The 16206-nt window shown below is 36.6% G+C and overlaps 2 long non-coding RNA genes across 3 annotated transcripts in view; one reads left to right on the forward strand and one right to left on the reverse strand.

Moving 5' to 3' along the window:
* Positions 1-16206, forward strand: part of LOC141748434 (uncharacterized) — a 121738-nt gene that overhangs the window by 8245 nt on the left and 97287 nt on the right. The window lies entirely within an intron of this gene.
* LOC141748435 (uncharacterized) overlaps positions 13240-16206 on the reverse strand; it is a 44891-nt gene continuing 41924 nt past the window's right edge. Inside the window, exons 3-4 of the long non-coding RNA XR_012588996.1 lie at positions 15774-15854; positions 13240-13335 (exon numbers count right to left, since the gene is read on the reverse strand). This is a non-coding gene — a long non-coding RNA (uncharacterized LOC141748435). The remainder of the gene's footprint in view (positions 13336-15773; positions 15855-16206) is intronic.

Genomic DNA, 16206 nt, shown 5'->3' on the forward strand with positions numbered 1-16206 from the left:
AATAATTCACAAATGAATAACCAAATATGTGCACAGTAGTTGAAATATGGCAGGAATTTTACAGCCACAAAGCACGTAAGGTCTTTGTCCTTGAGAATTCTTTGTGTGTTATAGTTAGGACAAACACTGTTATTTATCCATACCTCTGTTGATTTAAAATCTTTGGCTTAAGGCTTGTGTCTTTTGCAGTGCACAGTACAACAGGGCATGATCACAGCAAATCTGCATAATGATGAAAAAAATAGTGTCAGAAACTTGAGATCTGAGGAATGAAGAAAGCTGCTTCTCTGAAGTTGCCACTGTGGAGGGAAGGGGAAAGAGGGGAGACATTAAAAAATAATTAAAAAGCCTCAAAACCAACAAAGGCAAATTTCATACTTCACCATAGTGAAGAATAAGCATTGGATAAGGGGTGTTGCATGTGGATTCTCTTTTCCCACTCATACATATGTACATAGGTGAAAGCTTGGCTATTATAACATATTAGCTTTGGTTTTATAAGCTTTAGAAAAGCTATAGTATTTGTCTCTATGGTGGTGGCAATGTCTATTAATGTTATCTCTCGTGATTTCATCTTCTCATAATGTCTGAGAGCTCTGCTTTAAACTAGCAGTATGTGATTGTGACTGGTGAGATAAAAATTTCAGTGAGAGAGAAAGCTCACGCTACTATGTGTGACAAATTGCAATGACAAGGCTGTGTTGATAGCAGCTTATGATGTGAAACGAAATCACAACCACAATACCATAAAGATGTGTACTTAGGGCATCTTTACAGGGCTCAAAGTGAAAGAAGATATGGTCAAAATGTCTAGTAGACACTGTGTTCCTTCCTTGCATTTCTTTTTATTGCTGGAGCTGGCCAGTACTGTTCAATAAAAATATTTCATGCATTTCAGATTTTTTTTTTATTTGGCTTTGCTGTGTATCTTTATCCCAGCTCCTGCATAATGGATACAATCAGCATCTGAAAATTAGCTAAAATCACTATACAAATATGATATTTGTTGGAGTGTGCAAGTTAGCCATTTGATTTGATTCATTCAATCGGCTGAGCAATCCACTTGAAGAATAGACAACAGGAAAGGACAATTAACTGAGCAGTTACAGAATGCATTCCATGAAACTTCAGGGGTTTGCATCTATTTATCCATATTAGCTATTTATATGGCTTACAAAGTACAAGCTGACAATAGAAGCAACTCTGTTTGTGAATCTTTTCTGGATATTAAGTGTAAAATTCCGTTGCCTAAATATTGAAATATAAAACCATTTTTTTATATTATAGGCATTTAAGGGTGCTTTGTGGGGCTAGCAGGTATGAGACAGGATGGATGGGACACCAGTGTCCTTCTGGAGCAGCAGCTGGAGGCTACATATTAGTATGTAAAATGGCACAAGAAACCTATAGTTAAGCAACTGAATTATTGAGTAGTGACTTTTATGGCAGCTGAAATTTTAGGTTCTAAGAGAAAAAAAATGTCTCCAGGAATGACAGGAAACAGCCAATGGGAAACTGAAAAGTAGTAGGTTTCAAAATTTATATAATTTTTAATAACCTCAAATATTATTAAGCCCACCAGAGAAAAAGAGTGTCTCCAAATAGGGGGACAAATTTGGAGGTTATAGCCCTTCAGTATAGAGAGATATGCATTCAGAGCACAGCTGCAGGGATCCTTGAAATAATTTTAGTTTCCTGATATGATCTGCTAAATAAATTGCCATTGAAGAGCTGAGTTTTAATCCTTCTGAATAAATAATCAGATCCATAATCAAATGGGGGGGGGGAAGCTAGAAAACTATTTCCAAATCAGTCCCATTCAGAAATAATTTTCATAACAATTATTTCATTAATTTTATTGTATTTATTGTTTATTAATTTTGTTTTAGATTATTCCTTTTAGCATTACCGTTCTAGTTAATTACCATTCAAAGGTTAATTGTCAGTTATCTCTTCTACAGTTGCAGATGGTGGTTTGCTTGCTAAGATTCAGGCATGCTGTGCTTCCATTTAAAACCTCTGGTTTTGTCATTGATTTCTGGCCCATCACACTGATGGAGTGTACTCTGCAGATATTTTGAGTATAAGCATAAATCAGTTAAGAAACTTCTTAGAACACTTCATTTAAAAAAAAAAAATTAACTCTTAGATGAATTAGGACAGGTTTTCCCTCTATTATTCTCAGTACCAAATTACAGGACAATTAAAACAATGGAAAATACTGTCCTAATGAAGTGGGAAGGGTGCAAACCAATAATTACTATAAACAGCATTTCTGTTCCTAATTAAAGAGCAAGCAATAATTTATAATGGTGCATGCAAATATTATTTTCTACCAATAGGTGCCAGTATAAGCTAATTAAGCTAAAGTATTTAATGACAGGTTTAAAGCAGACATTAGAAAAACATATTAAAAAAAAACCAACAAAATGCCTAAAGTTATTTTAGTGGATTTTTAACATCTATCTGCTGTCTTTGTCTTTATCTTAGAAACAGAAAGGTAGTCTTAAAACAGATTCTGGGGGCAGAAGTGGAGAAGAATCGTTTTCTCACAGTCATTTGCAAAGTGCTTTTTTACCTTCTTCAAAGGGAAAGCAGAAATGAAGGGAGCGTACGATACGGGCAATGTACTGCATCAGTCTCTACATGCCATCTCTGCAGCTTAAAAATCCTCCAGCAGCTGCTGCAGTTTAGCCATCAACTAAGCAAAAAGAGCTGATTTGCGTTGGACCTGTTCATGTTTGACTTTCCAGAGACAGGAAGAGTGAACTGAGTAATCCAGATGCTAATTGTATCTCCTCATAATTTATCCTTTTAGGTAGGGTATAACGTTTCTTGTAAGGATTCTGGGTGCTGATGGCAAAGTTTCTGTTCTGTGCCTTTCCTGCTTCTCCTCCTCTTTGTTCAGTGTAGCTGAATACACACATCCCTTGCTTCTGTGTCTAGCTTGTAGATTTTGTAATCACTCGTCTTTTTTTAAAATAGAAATTCTTTAAAGCTCTTTAACAAGCAAAATGTGCAGGGAAGAAAAACAGCAGAGGGTGACCCACTGCAGCTGAATCTTGCCATTGCAGGTTTCAGCAGCTGGACCTAATTTATAGAGGAGGAAAGAAATGTTTATTGTGTAATATTGTGTAAGAATAGAGTGAACTATCATTACAGTATTTCTTTAGTCAGATATTTCCCTTTAACCATCGTAATGGTATGTTTCAAACTCAGCCTCACCAAAATGTGGCTAGCCAGCCTCATGTGAGTGTTTCATGAGCAAAGCCATGAGTATCACTCTGCATTTTTTTTATGCAACTCAGCTCTTAACCTTCTCCCTATTTGGTGCCCTGTTGTAGATGTCTGTAGCCAACCATGTAATTTAATCTCATTCCTATTCAGTCTTAATGGAAAGATGACCTTTCAACAGATTAGAATTGATTTGTTTATAAACCTGCTAGTCTTGTCAAAGCTTTGTTCTTACAGACAATAATTTTGCTATCATCTAGCCAGCGCTGATATTTATCAGTGTATCATAGCAGCTGTAATGATTGTTTTGGGTTTTTTTTTTTAAGCTTCCTTTTTTTTCTGGGATCTGCATGGTAGAGCCTTGCTGGGCACCTCCTCAGCCATGTTCTCTGTTGTTCTCCAAAGCTTGGACAGTGTCACTTGTGAAGCATCCCTCCATCTAGCACATGAAATGCCACAGAGAGTGTTCCCTCTTTTTCTTCCTGTGCTCCCCTCTGATGGTAAGCTAACACACACACCCCACAAGGCCAGATCAACAGGCGAATAAGAAAAGGAAGTGCCCTTTGTCTACATCAGCGGTGGTTTCATACCAAATTTTGCTTTCTATTCAATTGGTTTATGCTAAATATGACTGTACCACAATTGAATTATCTGTATATAGACTCGTTGCTACTGTAAAAAATTCAGATAGTTCCATTGCTACTTTTTATGGTACTCACCAGGTTAAACCCTTCATCCATTTTACAGGCTCTCTTTACTTTTTCTGTGTAGTTTGGGCAGGCATTTTTGTTTGGTTTTTTAGAGCTATCGACTTGAAGGTTGTTTTCTGTAAGCTGTTTTCATAAGGAGGAAAAGTAATGTACACAGGGAATTATTTGCTGTACAGCTTTTTCAATGTTGATTGTGAATTTCATATCACATCAGTAGTAGCCTCACAACTGAATGCAAGCATACAGATGTTTGTATAGAAAGGCAAATTTTGAGGAATATTAAGAGAAAATATACTGAGGAACATCCTGTTGGTGGCAGCAATAACTTATATTTAACTTGTTAGAAGTTGGGAAGATACACAGCTACTATGCGGTCTGTAGTGACTGCATGTAATAATGGGCTTGCTGCGCATTTGAACACTCTACATTGATTCTTATCTCTTAACAGATATTTAATCCAGACTTAAAATCACACATTGGGTGTAATGTACAGTTAATATTTTGCATAAGCTTGTGAATCTGGACTAAAGCATAGTGATACGCCATGGATGTTTAAATTTACAGACAAATGCCCCTTGTTCTGGTATTTTGAGGTGTGTGTGGTGTGTGTCTTTTTGGTTTGGGGGTTTTTTTAGTTATTTTCTTGTAGGAAGAAACATGACCCAGTGCTTGTGTGTTCTTGAGGGTGCAATAGCAAAACTTTTGTAGCTTCTTGTGCTCATAGTTAGTGCATTTTTAATACTGATTATACAGTTGCTCTTCCAGGAAAAAATGGATTGGAATAATTAGTTGAACCAGTGTCTTTTATGGTGTGCATTGTATAGTAACATAGAGTGAAATACATGGGGACACACATTTTAACGCTAATTTGCATTGCCAATAGTAATTGATCATAGAGTCCAGTTTGGGCTGAATACTTGCTAAACAATTATTTGAAGTTGAAACGGGATGGTTCTTTTAATGTTAAAACTTCCTTCGACTTCAGGATTTGTATTAAGCCTTATATTTTTATAAAGCTTAATCAGAATTTCTCCCCACAAAATATTTAAGTGAAAAAATATTTAATGAAATGTAAAGGGAAATTATGGCTCCTCAAAGAAGTGTGTTTGTTCTGAGGATGTTTAAATATGTGTACACCTAGGAGGATCTTCTAAAAGCTGAATTCTTTTTTTCAGCTAAGAGAAAATGGTTCCCTTTTCACAAGGAAAATAAACTTATTCTACCAGCCAAGATGGCTTTTTCTGCATTTATGACATGAAAATATTTTTTTCACATCTTATACTCTGATAGCCAGCATTATGTCAACACCGAGGGCTATATCACCTGAAACATAGCTGCCAACTTTCACAGTAAGCGCCACTAAATATAATTTGTGTATATGGAGCTGTTCTGATCTCTCTCTTTGTTTTCCCCTCCCTGTCTTTCTAATGCAGCCTTTTGTGACTGTTTTTCTTGGACAGTAGTTCTGGCGGTTTTCAGATGACATGCTATAATTTCTCACCTTAGGTCCCTCTGAGAGAAGGGACCTGGAAGGCTCCTTCTCTCTACAGATTGTGCAACTGTTATCTTTAAAAAATGCTATTCTTTCTCAACCAAAGCAAATAGTGGTTTTCTTGTTCCACTATTTCATTAAAATACTCGAAGTCCTCAGAAATTTAGAGTATTGTATTATATACATGTGTATCTCTTATATATTATACTACAGCATAGTATTATAGTATAATACAGTAATAATTTCTGAAGTTGTTTTGCATAAGTACTTTGATACACACCATTTGAAGACATGTGGTTGTGTGCGTGTTTTTTAATGACTGTTTCTGTGCTGCAGCTCCTAGTCTGCAGTGCAGAGAGTGCTGCATAACTTAGCAAATATGTTGGTACAGCAATGGCTCCCAGCAGCAACCAGTTGCGAAGTGTGTCTGTCAGGGTTATGTGAGGTACAGATCTATACTTGGCAAAGGACAAAATCAGTCCAGACAGAAAGGACAGACAGAAAGCAGCTGTCCCCAAAATGTTAATGAACTGTCATAGCTATTTTAATTTCAACCATCTGTACTCAAAAGGAAGACAGTCTGTCCAGAAGAACTCTGTCTGTTCGAGAAAATCTAGATAAGACTGTAACACCTGGGTTCACATTGAGTTATGGCTGCCAGTGGCTTTATCACAATTACTACTTCCTAGGTAGTAATCCAAGATGTTAACTTTGCTGTCACGTCTTTGAGAAAACTGCAGCCGTTCCTGTTGAGCACAGTGTGCTATGCACAATTGTATGTGTAGGTATAACTTTATCTCAGTACTTATGTCCCTTTCACTTCTAGGAGAAATTCTTCCATTTCTGGTCCTTCCGCTTCTGGGAGCAGACCAGCCTGCCTTTTTTGTCTTTTTCCAGCACTTCCACAGATTGCACCACGTTACTCCAGAGATGAACCGGCACTTCTCCAGAGAATGTGTTTCTGTTGGTTCATCATTTTCCTGGCTGGGGTTTTTGTTTGTTTATTTGTTTCCTCTCTACATCCCCCATCTCAGATTTAGAGATGAAGTTAGAAAAAATACTTCAAATCAATTTGCAATGATGGAGGTTGTTTTTCTTTCTAGCTACAAAGAAAAAAAGCATTTTACTGACATTTACAACATTTACAATATCCCAAGGCTTTTAAAAATGAACCAAGGTCTTTTTAAAGAAATCCTATTTAATAGAGCAATTGTGACATCAGTAAATCAAAGCAGAAATTTGTCCCTACCCTTTTTTTTTAAGCTACAGGATATATATTATGTATACTTTATGCCATGTAAGGTTTTTACAGAATCTCTGTATTGCTACTTTTCTGAACAAAAGCATAGCTTACAAGACTTTTTGGACAGTTGCAGAATATATGTCCGTGGTCATTGACTTCCATCAAGCACTTCCAACACACTGTATATTATTACTTTGTAAATGCAGGTTATTTTGCATCCAGGGGTCCAACACAATGGAATAAATACCATAAATTTCTTGGTTTTTATCTGAAGTCACTCTTCCAAGCTTGTAAATATTTTCTTATCTCAAGATCAAATCTCAAGATGTGGATGCCTGTTCTCTCCTTTTCCTTATTTTGCTTTGTTGAATATGAATTTGTGTCTCAGTGAGAAACTATTTCTTATTGTGTTGTTACACCATATCATATTCTTAACTGAAGATAGGATACTTAGGGAAATAGTGTTCGTTTGGTTTGTTGTTTCTGTGTTACTGCACTTTGCAGAGGTGTCTCTTTGCAAAGGAAGTCTTCCAATTGTTTGCAGTTATAGAACTAGAAAGGATTTATTTAATATTTTTTTTGGTCCCGAATGAATGATTAAAGGATCTCCCCACCCAGTCTTTAGTTACTATTTTTTCCCTTGATGCTTACTTTTAAGCAGGAACATTTAACATATTTGGCTCCAATGAGAAAGGCAAATACAAAGCACATGCAGGCTGATTTTCTGCATTGTCTATATTCCCAAACAATTACAATAGCCAAGATTCATGCCTAAAATAAATACAGTTATTTTTATTGTTCTGGATATCTTTTTCAATATGTACACTGAATTTTGACAAAATGGTTTACTTTGCTGTGAACATTGATTCATAGCTTCTGAACTCCTCGCAGCAGACATGACAGAGCAGGGCAGGCAGGGACATTCTCATTTGCTGGGTTAAAATCTTTTGCCATTTGAGGAACAAACTACATTGGTTCTTACATACAGTTGCTCTTTTCTGAGTGCTGAGATGGGCGTCACAGGCTATGTGATTTTATCTGTCTTTCTGAACAGTCTTTAGCTAAAAAATATTCCAGAAGGCAAAGACTCCTTGATTTGTGGCCAATAGTTTTTTCTAGGAAGAATTCTTGTCAGTCACTGTGCCGAGCTGAAGAGCTGCATAGTGTGCTGAGGCAACAGGCTCGTATTCATTCATCATCAGATCATGATGACATCTAGATTATTTAGCCTGCTTATTTTTCTGTCATGCCTGTTTAACTATATAAAGGTTAAGGGAAAAGTACTTGTTATCAGACTGGAGCAGCAAATTTTTCGACCTTCAAAGAAGTTAGAGGTGCTTATTCTCATAAGTCTTTTTATATTCTGTTTTGAATTGTGACTCTATCATCTTACTTCAACGTTTGAGACTCTTCTTTCTAGAATGGAGCTGGTTGTGTTGAGTTACGTTCCATACTTATGATCTCCACACTGGCTGATCTGAGGTTGCATATATGAATGACAATCAAGGTCATCACTGGGATTTAATTGAATTAAATTCTCTTAACATATCAAAAACATAGCTGACTTGGCAGAAAGTAGAAACTTTGTGGGAAGTTGGATGGTGCTAAGCAAGGTGGGAAGGAGGTATTGAGTGGTTGTTTTCTGGTTTTAAGCTGGAGTTTGGCCAAATTTAAATTCTCAGAGTATTAGATGTACCACAATATATTGTGGAAGAATTTGTTAGGAATTCACTGACACTTAATGTTAGAGAATTTAAGTTGGTAGCTCTTCAGTGTCAAACCTTTGAACTAAATTGGGTTTGTTCTTCAGCTTACAAAGCACTTTCTTAATTAGATTAGCCTGCCATGGGCTCTCGGCGATTTCAAACGTTAGTGGCAATAAGAACAAATACAATTAATTAATCCATACATAAAAAGGGAAGGGATAAATGGTCCAGTTACCCTGGCAGGAAAAACTCAGCTATAAGCTCAGAATCTCACTGCAACTTGTTGCAGTTCATTTATGCAACCATGGGTTATGCAAATGTGTCAGCTGAAAGGCATGGAAAACTTACTATGGCATATACTTTGAAATTTACTCTTATTTATAAAATTGCAATCCAATTGTTTATTTTGCACTTACAAGGGGTACAAATTTTCCAATTCAGAAATGTGAAACTGACCTCAGGAGAACCTTATGTCCTTATTACAAACACTTAAAGTTGGCATTAATATTTATTTTGGTAATGTTGCTTCAAAATATGGTCTGATGTTTTAATTTTGCATGACATTTGAGAAGCAGCATAGTCTAAGTGATTTTCTATAAATACGTTGACTTTATAATATTAAAGACTTTATTCTTTGGTGGAAGTTAATAGCACTGTTACCATGGAATACTTATTCCTTTAATTTCATGTAAATTTAAATTTTATGATGTTTGCTTCTCCAAGATTATATAATCCCTTTTTATTGAAAAGAATCACAATTATGCAAATGATGATATCCAAGGAGACAAGCAGCAATTAACTGCAAAAGACAGGCTGTTACCATAAGAGTTTACTCTCAATGAACATAACAGGACCTCCTTTAAAATAAACCTTTATTTAAAGAAATCAATTTGGCATAGTTTCTAAAAGAAAGCAATTCATTCAGACAGAAGTTTCTAGTCTTAGGAGTATGTTCAATAGTATCTTTGGGTTTTTTTCTTTGACTCCAAATGCATTATTTCTATACATGGAAGATGGAAAGAGGAAAGCTTCAGCATGGACCCTGCTGGCTTTGCTTCTAAGAAAGCCCATAAAAGATTTGCCTTTCTACAGGAGGCTATTAACGGAGCAAAATAATCATCTATAAGCAATGGAGTTACACAGTCTAAAAGTCACCAGTCACAGCACTGGAAAGGTAAAATAAAGCTCAAAGAACTATGTGGATTACTACTAACCTCCCTACAGAAGGAATTTATTTGGATCCAGCCATGTGCCATGTATTTTGCTTACATTCAAAATGATGCCATAGTCTCCTGCGTGCTTTGGAACGCGCTTTAAAATGTTCACAGATGGCTTGAGAACATACTTAAGAGCTATCTTTCCTTGGATATCTTCCCTGTGCTTGATGAGAGTGTTACACTGCTTCAGATATGGGCAGACTTGCAACTGTAGGCAGTGTATGTGCTGTTATATATTAGAATTAATTTTCCTTTCCCATTTTTCTGTGTAGTGAACTAAGAAGTGTTGGAGGAGGAAGAAATATCAGCTAGTTTCTTCCTCAGTAACTTTGATACTATGAGCTGTTAAGGAGCCTCAAGGTAGATTGTGGAAGTGAACATGGGAGTTGAAGGTGGGATTTGAGCCAGTCAGAGAGCAAGCAAAGTGTGTCACAAATCACAGTGTAGCACAGCTACAAGAGCAGCAGGCCTCATGCATGAGCTACCAAAATCCTCTGTGCCACTGCATACTAGGTAAAATATGTAATATCAAGCATATTTTCTCTTGCCTCTTTACAGGTAATAGGTAGGTGTGAATAAAACCTGACACTAGGGCTATTTCCTCCATAAAGAAAAACAGATGTTCTTTTCTTCCTCCGCTTTCTCTTCCAGTGAGTCAGCAGAGGGAGCAGCCTTGGCAGGGATCCATCTGACTTCAAGGACTGTTGCATCAAACATGGTTGTTAGAGTTCTGCACAAGCTCAGGGAAGTCTGATGGCTGCCAAAAGTCTGAGGAGTGTCAATAGATTCTGTGTGATTTAAATCACAAGAGCAGTCAGAAAGCTTCATAGCTACAGATAATTGTGATTAGTGCACTTTGAAAAATATTTTTTTAGTGTTAGTGTATGGGCCAAGGCCAATGGTATGAGGTTCAACAAGGCCAAGTGCCGGGTCCTGCACTTGGGTCACAACAACCCCATGCAGTGCTACAGGCTTGGGGAAAAGTGGCTGGAGAGCTGCCCAGCAGCAAAGGACCTGGGGGTGTTTGTCGACAGTCAGCTTGAATATGAGCCAGCAGTGTGTCCAGGTGGCCAAGAAGGCCAGTAGCATCCTGGCTTGTATCAGGAATAGTGTGGCCAGCAGGACTAGGGAAGTGATTGTTCCCCTGTACCTGGCGCTGGTGAGGCCCCACCTCGAGTACTGTGTCCAGTTTTGGGCCCCTCACTTCAAGACAGACATTGAGGTGCTGGAGCGTGTCCAGGGAAAGGCAAGGAAGCTGGGGAGGGGTCTGGAGCAGAAGTCTTATGGGGAGCAGCTAAGGGAGCTGGGGTTGTTTTGTTTGTAGAAAATGTGGCTGAGGGGAGACCACCTCAGTTTCTACAACTCCCTGAAAGGAGGGCATAGCCGGGGGGGGGGGGGTCTGTCTCTTCTGCCAAGTAACAAGCGATTGGATAAGAGGAAACGGCCTCCTCAAGCTCTGCCAGGAGAGGTTTAGGATGGATATTAGCAAAAATTTCTTCACTGAAAGGGTTGTCAAGCATTGGAACAGGCTGGCCAGGGAAGTGGTGGAGTCACCATCCCTGGAGATATTTAAAAGACGGGTAGACATGGTGCTGAGGGACATGGTTTAGTGGTGATTTTGGCAGCGTTAGGTTGGTGGTCGGACTCGATGATCTGAAAGGTCCCTTCCAACCTAGGTGATTCTATGAAAATCAAAGATTAAATAAAAAGCTTCCGACACGGAAAAAAGGAAAATAGGTTTCAGAATTTGCCTGATAACTGTAAAGAGACCTCATTTTATGAGTTTTATTTGCACTTCTCAAAGCGTTTTATAAATGTGCTAAATAATAGGTGTGGTAAACATTTAGCTATCACATTTTATAGGTAGGTCAACACTAAAAATAGAGATATTCAGTGAAATCTACATTGAATCAATTCTTGCACATGGCTTTTATCTGTAATAGTAGTCATACAGATATATGTGGTTGTGTACTGGACAACTACCTACCCTGAACATGTTGAACAGAGGCAATACCAACTGGGAATAAAATAGTTCTTTTTCTATTTTTATCAGTTATGCAGTTTTTTTCATGCTTTGAGATAACACTCAATGTGTAAAAGGGTTACTGCCCTTTTAGAAATGAATGCCAGACAAGTGCCAATAGTGCAGGTGATGTGTTTTCCTGATACATTATGCTGTGGTTAAGGTGCAACTGCGAGGAACGTAGAGTTGAATTTCAGAAAGTTTTTCATACTGGAAAAGGGGTTGCAATAAACCATGTGCAGGAGCAGGGGAACATTGTCATTTCGGTGCAGTGTGAATGTAAAGTCATGGAAAGGTGTTGACCTCTAAACATTAATTATATTTACGTTCCTCTTCTATGCTCTAATACTTTTCCTCAAAATTGCTAACACCTCACAGCTGGCATTAAAGGCATTGCAGCTCAGATAATCTCTGTTAAGTGGGGTGACTATATTTTGTTCAGTGAATATTAAGTATAAGGAGTGGGCTTGACCATGTCTTTAAAAAGTAACACACTTTGGAGGTCACATATGATAACATATGGAAAGATCAAGGTGAAAGAGTTAACCAGACAGATGTTTCTTGCCCACCTAAGTAGTTTGGAATTGGCTTTCTCAAAAAGAAGACTTTTTTCTGTGAACTAAGTAAACCTGTAAGGCAAACTGCCTGAAAAGCTGAGATTCAACAGGCTGGAACTTACTCTGTTTATGCTTTATTAACAAAATATCAAACCCCAGGCAGAAAGAGAGTGTTGATGATGATCACTTTGTAATGCCTGTAAAGCAAAATGAGGAAATCGGCTATCAAGATACAATGTGAGCTGGGGGAACGAAAACATCTACTTCTGTTATTGCATTGGCTCAAAGTATCATGTTTCAGCTTCTTACTTATTTATTTAAGACTGAATACAGAGGACTGATAACACAGTAATTAAATAATAAACTTTAGAGAAATTGATACAATGCACAGAAAAGCACTGAGCATTTTGAAAATAACTAGGGTTTTTAACGGATATCTTCACTTGTGAGGAGTTCCTATGTATTTTATCTATGGAGATATATTTTAAAGGTTACAACTTTAATAAAAACATAAAACATAACCATGATTTTGATCTCCTTGCTGATGCAAAGGCAACAGGAACCATAAGATACAGCAGAGACAAGAAGAAAAGGTTAAGATTTGTGGAAAGGTTGTTTTGAATTGCACAAGAAATGTGTAATACTTGAAAAAGGTATTTATGTGCATAACGTTTATCTAAATACTATAGCAAGATCTTTTTCTAAGAACTCTGTTGGTAAACGTATGTCTCTTCCCTAATATCACTCTTTCAATTTACGATGACACAAGCACTCTTCATTTAATATATTCTAGGTAGTACATCAAAAAATAATCCTCAAACCCATTAGCCCCTAAAACTGTAGCTATAATGTTATATATATATACACACATACATGCGTATATATGTGTATTTATATACATATATATGCAGATATACTGTTGGTCTGGAGGAAAGCTCTTGATTGAATTCATTATAATGCTTTAAATTTTTTGAGGTAGCAGTCGGTGAAATATATCTTATAAGTAGTAGTCGCTGCAATAATTAATTCATATAGCTGTTAGCTAATCTGTACTTGCCTTCTGAAATTTCTTCCCCAGTGTAGAAAAATTTGCTCTCGCAGGTAGTTTCAAATCTTTTTCCACCCAGGTTCAGAGATTGGCTTGTCTTTAATTCTTCAGAAATAGTTAACAGAATAAAAGATAAAATATAAAGTAGCTATGTATTAGAAGCCCCTATTATTTTCGACATTGTACAATCGGCATCACAAAACTGAACTAATGTGTTTAACTTCCTTCTGTCATTTCTGAACCTTTGAGATAAAATGATAATGAAATCATCAGTGGACTTTTGAGGGTTTTTCTCCACCCATATCTCCTCTTTCATTTAGCTAAAATATCAAAAAAAAGAGGCTGATTTAATTGAGCATCTATACCATCAAAACACTCCTCACCAGGACTCTTGTGTAAGAAATCTGTGAAATTTCAAGGCTCTTTCTCTGTTGTTTTTGTACCTCGCAATTCAGTGGGAATAAAAAGAAGTTCTGCCGATATTTCACCTCACTAGCTGACACCTGTCATATTTCTAGGAAAGCTTTAGCGGTGTTACAGTTTAATATGCTACAGTATCTTATTGAGTTTTCTTCTAGCTTAGACGTTTCACAAACAGGTTTTTTTTCTTCCAGAGTTTCAGTAATGTATGAAACATAACTAGGCTGATTGGTATTGATAGAATTATCTAAATTTTTCAAAGGAAATTTGTCAAAAACAAACCCAAACAAAAAAAAAATACACAAAACCAAACACAAAAAATTCTTAGTTGAATAAAAAGGCCACTTCAAAAATCAAATTAAGCAGGTTGGAAAGGCTTTTCAGAAGGGACACAATTAGTGAGAAAAGAAAAACTGAGAAAAAAAATCTGTATATGAATAGGCAACATTGAATATACATAACATTTTTTCATGTTCAGTGCCTTGGCTCTCCTAAAACTTATATCTTTCTGAACTTCAAGGAATTTATCTATACTGAATTTTTTGAAATTTGAAGTTCATCCAGAATTTTGTATTCTTTTTGGATGTATAATATTTGTTGGCAATACACACTCTTGCTTTGAGACCAAGAATCATTTTTACATTTGTTTACAAAATCTATAGGAGGTTTTTATACCAAAATCTTTCTGAAGGTCTTAGTTTAGAAATAGCAAACTGCTCTTGGGTAATGAAGTGAAATAGGTGATATTCATATGGCCCAGGTTGTGATGAATAGAGCAGAAGAGAGAGGAGTTATCAAACACGCAGACTTCCTTTAGGAAGAGCTAAAAAGCACAGACAATCTGCTGAAGTAACACAGCAGTATTTTCTGCTCTGTTTGTGCAACAGGAGATTGTGGGGGCTTAGTGGGAGAGATGGAAAGATTGTACAGAGGGTTACTGCTGAACTTGCTCCAAAACACCTACAGTGATGAAAAGTCCAATGCTTTGCATGCGCGAGCTAAGGTGAAATCTCTGTTTTCTAATTTCTCAACTATTCTTTCTTAATGTAAAAAGATTTTTTCTTTTTCCTTTTAGAACTACTAATGCCACTAAACCAGGCACCAAAACCTGCAGGAGTTAAGTATATCCCTGTATGAGAACATACTTGATATTTGCTGTAACAAATGTTTCAAGGAATGAGTCTGTATAAATAAATAATAATAAAATCGAATCCAGTCCCCCCCTTGTCTCTGTGTGTCTCCCCCTCTTCCCAAGTGCTGTTAGAGTTCAGAACAATGAACTACTTTTATTCTGTCCTGCAGTTCATTCAAATTTATTTACCATGAAGAGAAACGTTCCCATTTACAAAACACTACAAAACATATATTTGTGTTTCATTGTCTTATCTAGACAGAATATTTGTTTCAAATATTATGACTATTTGCTTTTAAAATTATTCTAAAAAAGGAGCATGAGGTACCAGACATTCACTGTTACCTCTATTTAGCTTATCTGACCCTCCTATTGGTACAGCTGTGAAGGGAGACCAGGCTGTTACCTGTGGCAAAACCCCAACTGCTCAAGATTTGAGAAATCCCTCCTTAAATTTGTCAGGCTGGGATTTCTTTCTCAAATCCTGTATTCTTAGGTGCTTATAGTTAGTTTTTTATAAAACACCACTAATAAATTCAACCAGGCAAAACCAAGCCCATGCTGAAGGCAATGGTGCAGAAAAGTTCTGGAAAGCTTGAGCAAAAAGACTGAGCTTAAGAATATGTGGTAGATACGAAGTTGTATGAAGTTAGGAGGTAGGAAAGGGAAAGTCAAAGAGGAGTGATGGAATAGAAAATAAATCCTGAGTATAATCTGAAAATGGTTCAAAATCAAAAAGGTATAAAAGTAAAAGCTATCTCACATAAATGTAATTAAAAAAGATTAACTAAAAAAGAATAGATATAAAAGATGAGAATAATAGTTTAAATTTATATAATTTATAATTTTTCCAGAGATACTTATAGGCAAAATATGGCATATATGATTTTTATATCAGTGTCTAAAAGAGGAAATAGAAACTTCTAAAGTCAGTGCATTCCCAGTCATTTCTTCTAGGCTTTTCATCATGGTATAGAAATGTAGCTCATACCGTCTTTGTAGGATCGCTTGTAGATGGCTGGCTGAGTTTCAAGTCCTTTTTCTTTTGGAAAGTCTTGTCTTTTCCAGCTTTCTAGGAATTAAAAAAAAACAACAAACAAACAAAAAAACCCCAGACAAACAAACAAAAAAACCCACAGCAGGTTCCCATTGTGAATGTATGGCATATCAGCAGAATTTTTATAATGGTGGAACAGAATGATTTTATAAGCTTTGGTAGGATGAAAAAATAAATGAAATTAGTGCTTTGGTTCTTCGTTAGATCGTATTCTCTAGCTACTGATTGCATTGCGGTATGGTTGTCATTCTGTAACTCTGAGTTTGAGCCTTTGTATGAGAATGTGTGTGTTCATATGTAAAAGTCCACCTCTTGGAGAACAGCTTGCTTTCTGTATCTCGTCTTCAAAAGATAAATATGTTTTTAA

This window comes from Larus michahellis, chromosome 9, assembly GCF_964199755.1.
Source record: "Larus michahellis chromosome 9, bLarMic1.1, whole genome shotgun sequence".
NCBI classification, from domain to species: domain Eukaryota; kingdom Metazoa; phylum Chordata; class Aves; order Charadriiformes; family Laridae; genus Larus; species Larus michahellis.